Source organism: Chaetura pelagica, unplaced genomic scaffold, assembly GCF_000747805.2.
Source record: "Chaetura pelagica isolate M959 unplaced genomic scaffold, ChaPel_1.0 scaffold222, whole genome shotgun sequence".
Lineage (NCBI taxonomy): Eukaryota > Metazoa > Chordata > Aves > Apodiformes > Apodidae > Chaetura > Chaetura pelagica.
Window position 1 is genome coordinate 4,989,164 of NW_009952711.1, and position 7,148 is coordinate 4,996,311.

Consider the following 7,148-nt stretch of genomic DNA (forward strand, 5'->3'; position numbering starts at 1 on the left):
CCCGGGGCCAGGGAAGTGCCCGGTTTCCTCGCGGGGGGTGAAACCGCGCTGGGGCGCTGTGGGACGACCCCCCCGAGCAAGGCGTCCTTGGGACGCTGAGGTCCCATTGCAAGGTGGCATTGCCTCTACTCCCGGGAATTTGGGGTGTTGGGGGTACAGCGTGGAGAGAGGGCTTTGAAAGGAGACGCAGACGGGTCTGTGTGCCACCTCGCCGGCAGCGGGAAATGGGGGTTAGGGCTCGCAGTCCCGGTTCTCCAGTACCTGCTCGCGAGTGCTCTAAGCAGAGAGTGACATGAGGAAGCTGGACACTGTCCACCCCTTCTTCCCACAGCTGCAATTCGTGAGCCACCCAGGCTGTCAGGAAGCCGTGCTCTGGGAATGGGTGCCAGACTGATGGGGAAGCATGGAGCCCTCAGCCAGCCTTGGGTGACAGACACAAAGCCAGTGCACCTCAGAGCACGAGTTGACAGCCTAAGCCTTGGTGCCAAAGGTCCATCAAGGAGGTAACTGGTGCACTGGAGATAGCTGGCCCTGAGCCAGAGTGCAGGTGTGGACTTCAGCATTTTAGATGCTCAGCTCTTCCGGGATCTGGGCTAAGGGAACAGGGAAACCCTACACCCCTGCTCCCAGCCCTGGGTGCACACACACCATCTGCAGCCCCGTGCGGCTGCCACGAGCACGATGTTCCTTGAGCCAAAGGAGTTTCAACCAAAGGAGATATTTTGTTTGAAAGAAATTGCAAAACAAATACCTGTAACAGTTTTTAAAAAATAGATTATCCTCTGTCTCCATTTATTTACCTCGACAAAATTAAGACCACAAGAAAAGACGGTGATGGCTACGCAATGTCCTTACCCATTGAGATGTCAGTGATCATGCTGCTATGGCTATATGCTGGTTCCTGATTTGGAGAATGCTGGAGAGGGAAGTAATTTGCATTGGAAAAAAAGGAAACTGCATTGAACTATGGGTGCCTCACCTTCAGTGTGTGATGCATCTGTTCTCTTCTGCCTCTCAGTTCCCCGTCCCCAGGGCACAATATGAACTATCAACATGACAAGGATCTAAGGAAAAGAGGAAGAAAGTATTGCCCAGGCCAAGAGGAATGAATGAAGGGTCTGCATTTAGCATTCAGCATCTTGTGCTTTCCCAGCTACTCTTCTCCAACTGAAGAAGGTAATGTAGCCCAAGGTAAACAAGACAGAAAAACCACTTGTATCTGGAATTCTCCCAACTCAGGATCTGCTCTATGTTACATGATTTCTTTCATGCAGAGGTGTCTTGGGCCTACAAACAATAGTATTTCCGTATGAATCATCTACTGTCACATTACTAGGTGTAATGCTGCTTTCAGAGTTGGTTTGCAGGTGCAAAGTATTATCCTCAGCTACCTCAACACATTCCTTCTCAAGTACCTCACCTACCTGCTGGGCTGTCCCTTAGCTGTGGTTATTACTTGTTGCTGGTTATTCTGGTGAGCAGAAATGTCTCAATTCTGGTTCTGTTAGCAGCCAGCTGGTTGCCTTTGTGGTTTCAGCTAGGAAGGAGTATATATATACTTGTGAGGTTCTCCTGGTTAGAGAGAAGTTGTGCCTTCTGGGCTTCATTTGCTTCTGGGAAAAGGTATGTACACAGGGCTGTTTCATCACCGCAAGGCACAAACAGGAGAACTGCTTTTCTAAGAACAGGCACAGAGACTAAACTTGTGCCACGCTCTAGGAAAGGACCTCTCTTCCTACACACCATAGCACGAGAGAGTTAGGCACAACAATCAGATCTCTGGGAAATTTTGCAAGGTCTCTATCAACCTTGAGAATTTTTATAACCTTGATGAAAGTCTCATTGGTGCAGATGAGGAAAAGACTTGTCTATGGATAATACAAAAGACAGAAAATACAGATACAGTTTTCTCAGTTTTGTCTACATTACTGGCAGTTCTCCCCATTTCCTGGAAACAGCAGCAAGCCATATCTACCTGACTTCCCAATATCTGAACAGGAGCATCTTCTACTTTTGGGCACATCTTCAAACTATATCCTCCAAGAAACAACAACCTGTATGCATGGTTAGTAGTCTGACTATTATTATTTTTTGATACTTTATGAATCATCTCCTTCCCTTCCTCCCAGTCAGTAAGCTGCACAAGTGTAAGTGAGGAAGCTAATTTGTTTTTCTGCCTTGCTAGCTGGCCATCTATCCCATGCACCCACCTGCAGTCTCTTCAGCCCTTGGTAGGCTGTATGCTCCTATGTGCATAGTAAACATTTGAAAAGACCTTAAAATGTCTAAGCTCTGCCAAGGTTGAGATAAACATGTAGAAGTGAGACTAAAAAAAACCCAACAAAAATCAACAAATAACTCACTTTCCATGAAAGCAACATTTGGAATAACTTTCTCTCCATCCCCAAAGCTCTGATACACTACAGGGAGTACGGAGCCAGCCTCTAGTATTGCATGAACACCTGGTACCCCCAGGTAGGATAAAGGAAGCTCAAGAGAAGATGGTGCAGCAATATAAGTACATAGAAGGGCTGAAAAAAGCTTAGTTATAGAAATCTTTTTGGGTGAAGACAGGATAAACAGATTTGGGTTCTTCAGATTGGACAAACAACAGTGGTGGGGAATGGGCAAGAGAGCTGTAGAAGATCATGACTGGTATGCAGAAGTGAATGGGGAATGACTATTCAATAATTCCTACCCTTGGGAGCAATGGATTTGAAGTAGACCAGCCACCATATTTATATGTGAAATTAAATTATGGCAGAAGATACTCTGATTATGAAAAGTATGAATATTCTCAAAAAGCAGCTGGATAAACTAATGGAAGACAAGCTATGAGAGCTATAAAACATGGAAATGCATCTCCAACTACTGACTCAGGAGGTCCTTGGATTGTGGGTCTGCTTTCTTGATAGCCCGTGACAGGACCTCTGCCCACTATCTTTTCAGCCTCAAAATTAGACTCCCCACCAACAGCCATAAAGGTGACAGGCTTCTAGCAAGCAACAGTTCTCTGCTGCTCTGAAAGGATCTCTCTCTGCCCTTACCTAGAGCAAGCTCTGCACATATTTCTGGCTACAGCTGATTATTCCACATTTGCCATTCTCTTCCACCCCCAATGGAGACTTAAGCCAAGTGACACTCCACAGAGTCACTCCCTTTTTCATTCCTTGAGTGATCAAGGAGAAACATCTGCTTGGTTTCAGCTTGTCCCCATTTGCCAGGACCCATAGCCTTACCTCCCTGGTTCTGATACAATCTGAAGTAGATTTGCCACAGTTTACAGCTCTTTTTCCCTGCAAGGGTCATAGGACGTTGTGAGCATTTAAATCATGCTGCCTGTGCACTGAATATAGCACTAGCTTCCAGAAATAAGATGAGAGAATGGAAAGTAAATCACTACTAGGGAATTAGTTTGACTAACGCAACAGTGTTCTACTGATTTTTACAGTGGGACAGACTACACAACAGGTATAGTCATACAGACAGCTCATAGACAATATCCAATGTGGTGGCATAACATAATCTGACCAGGATGCTGAGCTTTCTGTTCCAAACTTGTCAGTGCTCTGTCAATGCAATAATCCAAAGGCACAGCAGGTTAATTACAAGATTACTATAGTATGAATATTTGGAGCAATAGCTGTTGTGAAACAGCTAATATAATTAAATGAGAACAGCAAGAAATTTAAAGTTTAGACACCTTTTTAATTTTTTTGCGGACTAACTTGTTCCCCACCACCAGCATTATTAAAATGTTTTGTTTTTTGTTGTTTTTTTTCCTCAGGAGGTCCAAAGATCATTATGCTATGGGAAAACTGAAACAGGATAACACAGAATCAGCAGGCCTTTATACGAAAAGCCCTTCATCACAAGATGGGCAAGAAAACATACAATACATGGCGTAGAAAGCAGATCTGTCCTCACATAACAGCAGGTCATAAAAAAATTCCTGCAGGAGTGGCTAGCCTGGTCTTACCTTAACAAATTGCCTGAATGAGGGCACGATAAAAGGCTGATTATTTTTCTTTCATCAAAATCTCCTCTCTGTTTTCAGACTAGCTGCTGGCAGAGTCCAGAGGAAGAAGAAAAGTTCCAATAATACTTGATCAACTGGAATATTAGTCCTGTGGGATTTGGGAATAATTGTAGAGTTACAAATTGAACAAGAACTCACACCTGTGGTCATTAAGGTTATAAAGTCCCATTTGTATTGCAACAAAAATGAGGTATTATAATTAACTTCTAATAGCCTTCACTTTCCAGAGGGATTAAAATCTATTCTGCCTTCATCATCCCCAAGGCATAAAACCCATTTACAGCAGAGACTGTCAAATGGACAGACGCATGTAAAAGATTTCAGAACCAGACTCAGTATGACCTGTGGGTTTGATCACCTATTTTTCCTCAGACTGTTTCTTTTTTCTGCTAGCTTCCAACCTTGTGTTCTAGAGACACACAGTTAGCTCAGCATCACGTCGCTCTCAAGCTTTCTTTTTTGGGAATTACAGCTAGCACAAAAATTTTAGCCTGCTAAACAATCATAAAGCAGCTTGTTGGGAGATATGTATCAAAAACTGACTGCCCAAACTCCACAGTCATATGGCTCTTTATATACAGTATACAAAGCAAAATATACTATTGTACAGTTCTTGTCTTGAGCAATAGTTCATCTTTCACTGGCAAATACATCTCTGCGGCATTTGGAGCTACTGTGGTTTATAGTTACCCTTTTGAAGCAACATAGCACATAGAGCTGAATGTCCAGCTTGGTTTAGCTACCTGCGTCACACCACTTCTCAAATCCATGGTTATAACTGGTTTTTGTCACTTAACACCCTTGGTACATGTCTAATACAGGATTACTACAGAAACTTAGAGCCTCCCTTGCTGATCTCACATATACAAATCTGTAATTCAGAATTCCCACACCAGGAGTTTGAAATGCAAAGTAAAAATTTTATTTTGCGACACCCTTGGTACCCATTTTATGGTATTATTTCAGTTATGGTTAAATTAATTAAAAAAAGAAATTCCTGGAGATACCTGCTGTAACAGCTTGATTCTATCTTTACTGATAATGCAGAGTTGCAGACTATAATTACAACTTCATTTAATGTTTAGGCTTAAAATTGTCCTACTTTCTACCTAAAGTCCATCTTCCAGTTAATGTTCTTGAAGTACTTTTTGACTATGTATCAATAAAGTCACAAAATGCTAGATAGATTAATAAATAATAAAAGGCAATGTGCACTATCATATTCTCTGGAAAAGACAGAAAGGACAAAGATAATGGCTTAGTCACTCAAAGGTGTATCTGGGCAAGAACACAGAGCAAGTCCATCAAAGCGAGTCAGGTAATGGTAATATAGCAACAGGATTATACCAGGTACCTTTATGCATATATATGCATGACAGTGCATTTCACAGAGTTTGTTCACTGTGCAGTTAGAAAAATGAGGATTGGATCTGGTAGCTATGATTTGCAGGTCAGGCTTTTAAGAAGCAATTTATAGTGAAATAAAAATTAATGATAAGATTTTAAAGAAGGCTGAAAAGCCTTAGAAAGGCACGTTTTTCAGGAAAAAGATATTTTTGGCATTATTTGGAAGGGCTTTTGACTGAGCTATCTCTAAAAGTCGTAATATTGACACAGCTATAGTCATGGCTTAAATTTTACTAAAGAAAACCCAAAAGCTTGGAATTAACTAAAATCAATGGAAAGATATGAAATATATCAAGACAAATATAGGACAGTTTAATTTATCATGAATATGTAGCTGCATATGAATTAAAAAATAACACAGTCATTTTTCAATCACAAATTCTTAGGGATATAGATGGCCTTCAGATTTTGCTGAAGTATATAGGGCACCAATCCAGTTCTGATTCAGCAGAAAAAGTACCACCCCTTGGACTCATCTTCACCATTTCCTCTTTCGTGTAGGTCTCCCATTCAGTTAACAACTGGGGCACAGCCCATGGCAATGTGGCCCATGACACACGTGCAATGCTAGAAGCCTGTCATTCATTCTTCAGCAAGTTTTGGTTTAGTCAGTCCACACAAGCAGGATAGTTCAGCATAAATGTGATGTAAAAATAATGCAGCACAGGAGAAGCAGCATTGTTTACATAGGGGTGTGACTTGGCCAGGTCACATAATTGAACTGGTTAAGGTAGAGAGCAGAGTAGCAAACAGGCACACCCCAACATTAGCACCACAGTTATATTGTTAGGGAGCTGCATTTACAATCATGTTCCACTCCCTTTAGATAATATCAACAGATAGATCTCTTCTAAAAGACTGATCTAAGTACTGTCATTGTGGCACATAGAGGTAGAAATAAATTGTGGACTTCAAGTTAATCTGTAAGTGTAAGGAATGGATATATTTCAGGGAGCGGGAGCATTAAGGACAGGAATTTGACTGACTTTTAGCTTACCAAGGGGAAGATGAAACACATTTCACCTTAATTTCTCCACAGGAAAGGAAACATAGAGCATGAAGAAAGGGAAACTATATTCTGCTTTGGCTCTTTTGATAGAAGGCCAGAAGAGTAAGTGGTGGACTTCAGCTCTGCTTCAGGGCAGAGGATGATGAAACATTTTTCTAATCAACAAAGCAATTAGACATTTGTCTAGAACATCTGCACAGATGCTACAGAAGTTCTTGTTCGTCTGGCTTCCTCCTTGTTTTAGACCTGGGCCTCCATGTTCATGATCTCAGAATGATACACATGGGAATTCAGCAGTTCTTAATGACTCTCCCAGTCTGCTCACACACAGAGCTAGGACAGGAAGCTGTGTGCAGAATTTGTGAAGTACAAGTGGAAGATCTGATTCTATTATTTATTTTCTTTCTCCATTCTGAAGAGAAGTTTATTAGAAGTCATATAAAAAGCAAGTAAGGTGTAAGGGGATGTATTTTAACCATAAAATATCAGGTCATAGCGACTCTTGTTATCAGGGCATTTTAATCAGGAAAACTTTGGTTCCTCCAGCTCCAAAAAATATTCTGCATATACAGTATATGGAAATGTTCTAATCCTGTCACCAAGAATTGTCTTATTTTTTTCTGTGCATGAGTCATTACAATATTAAAAGAAGAAGTAAAAATCAATACAGAAGATATTGTTGGGCCTAATTGA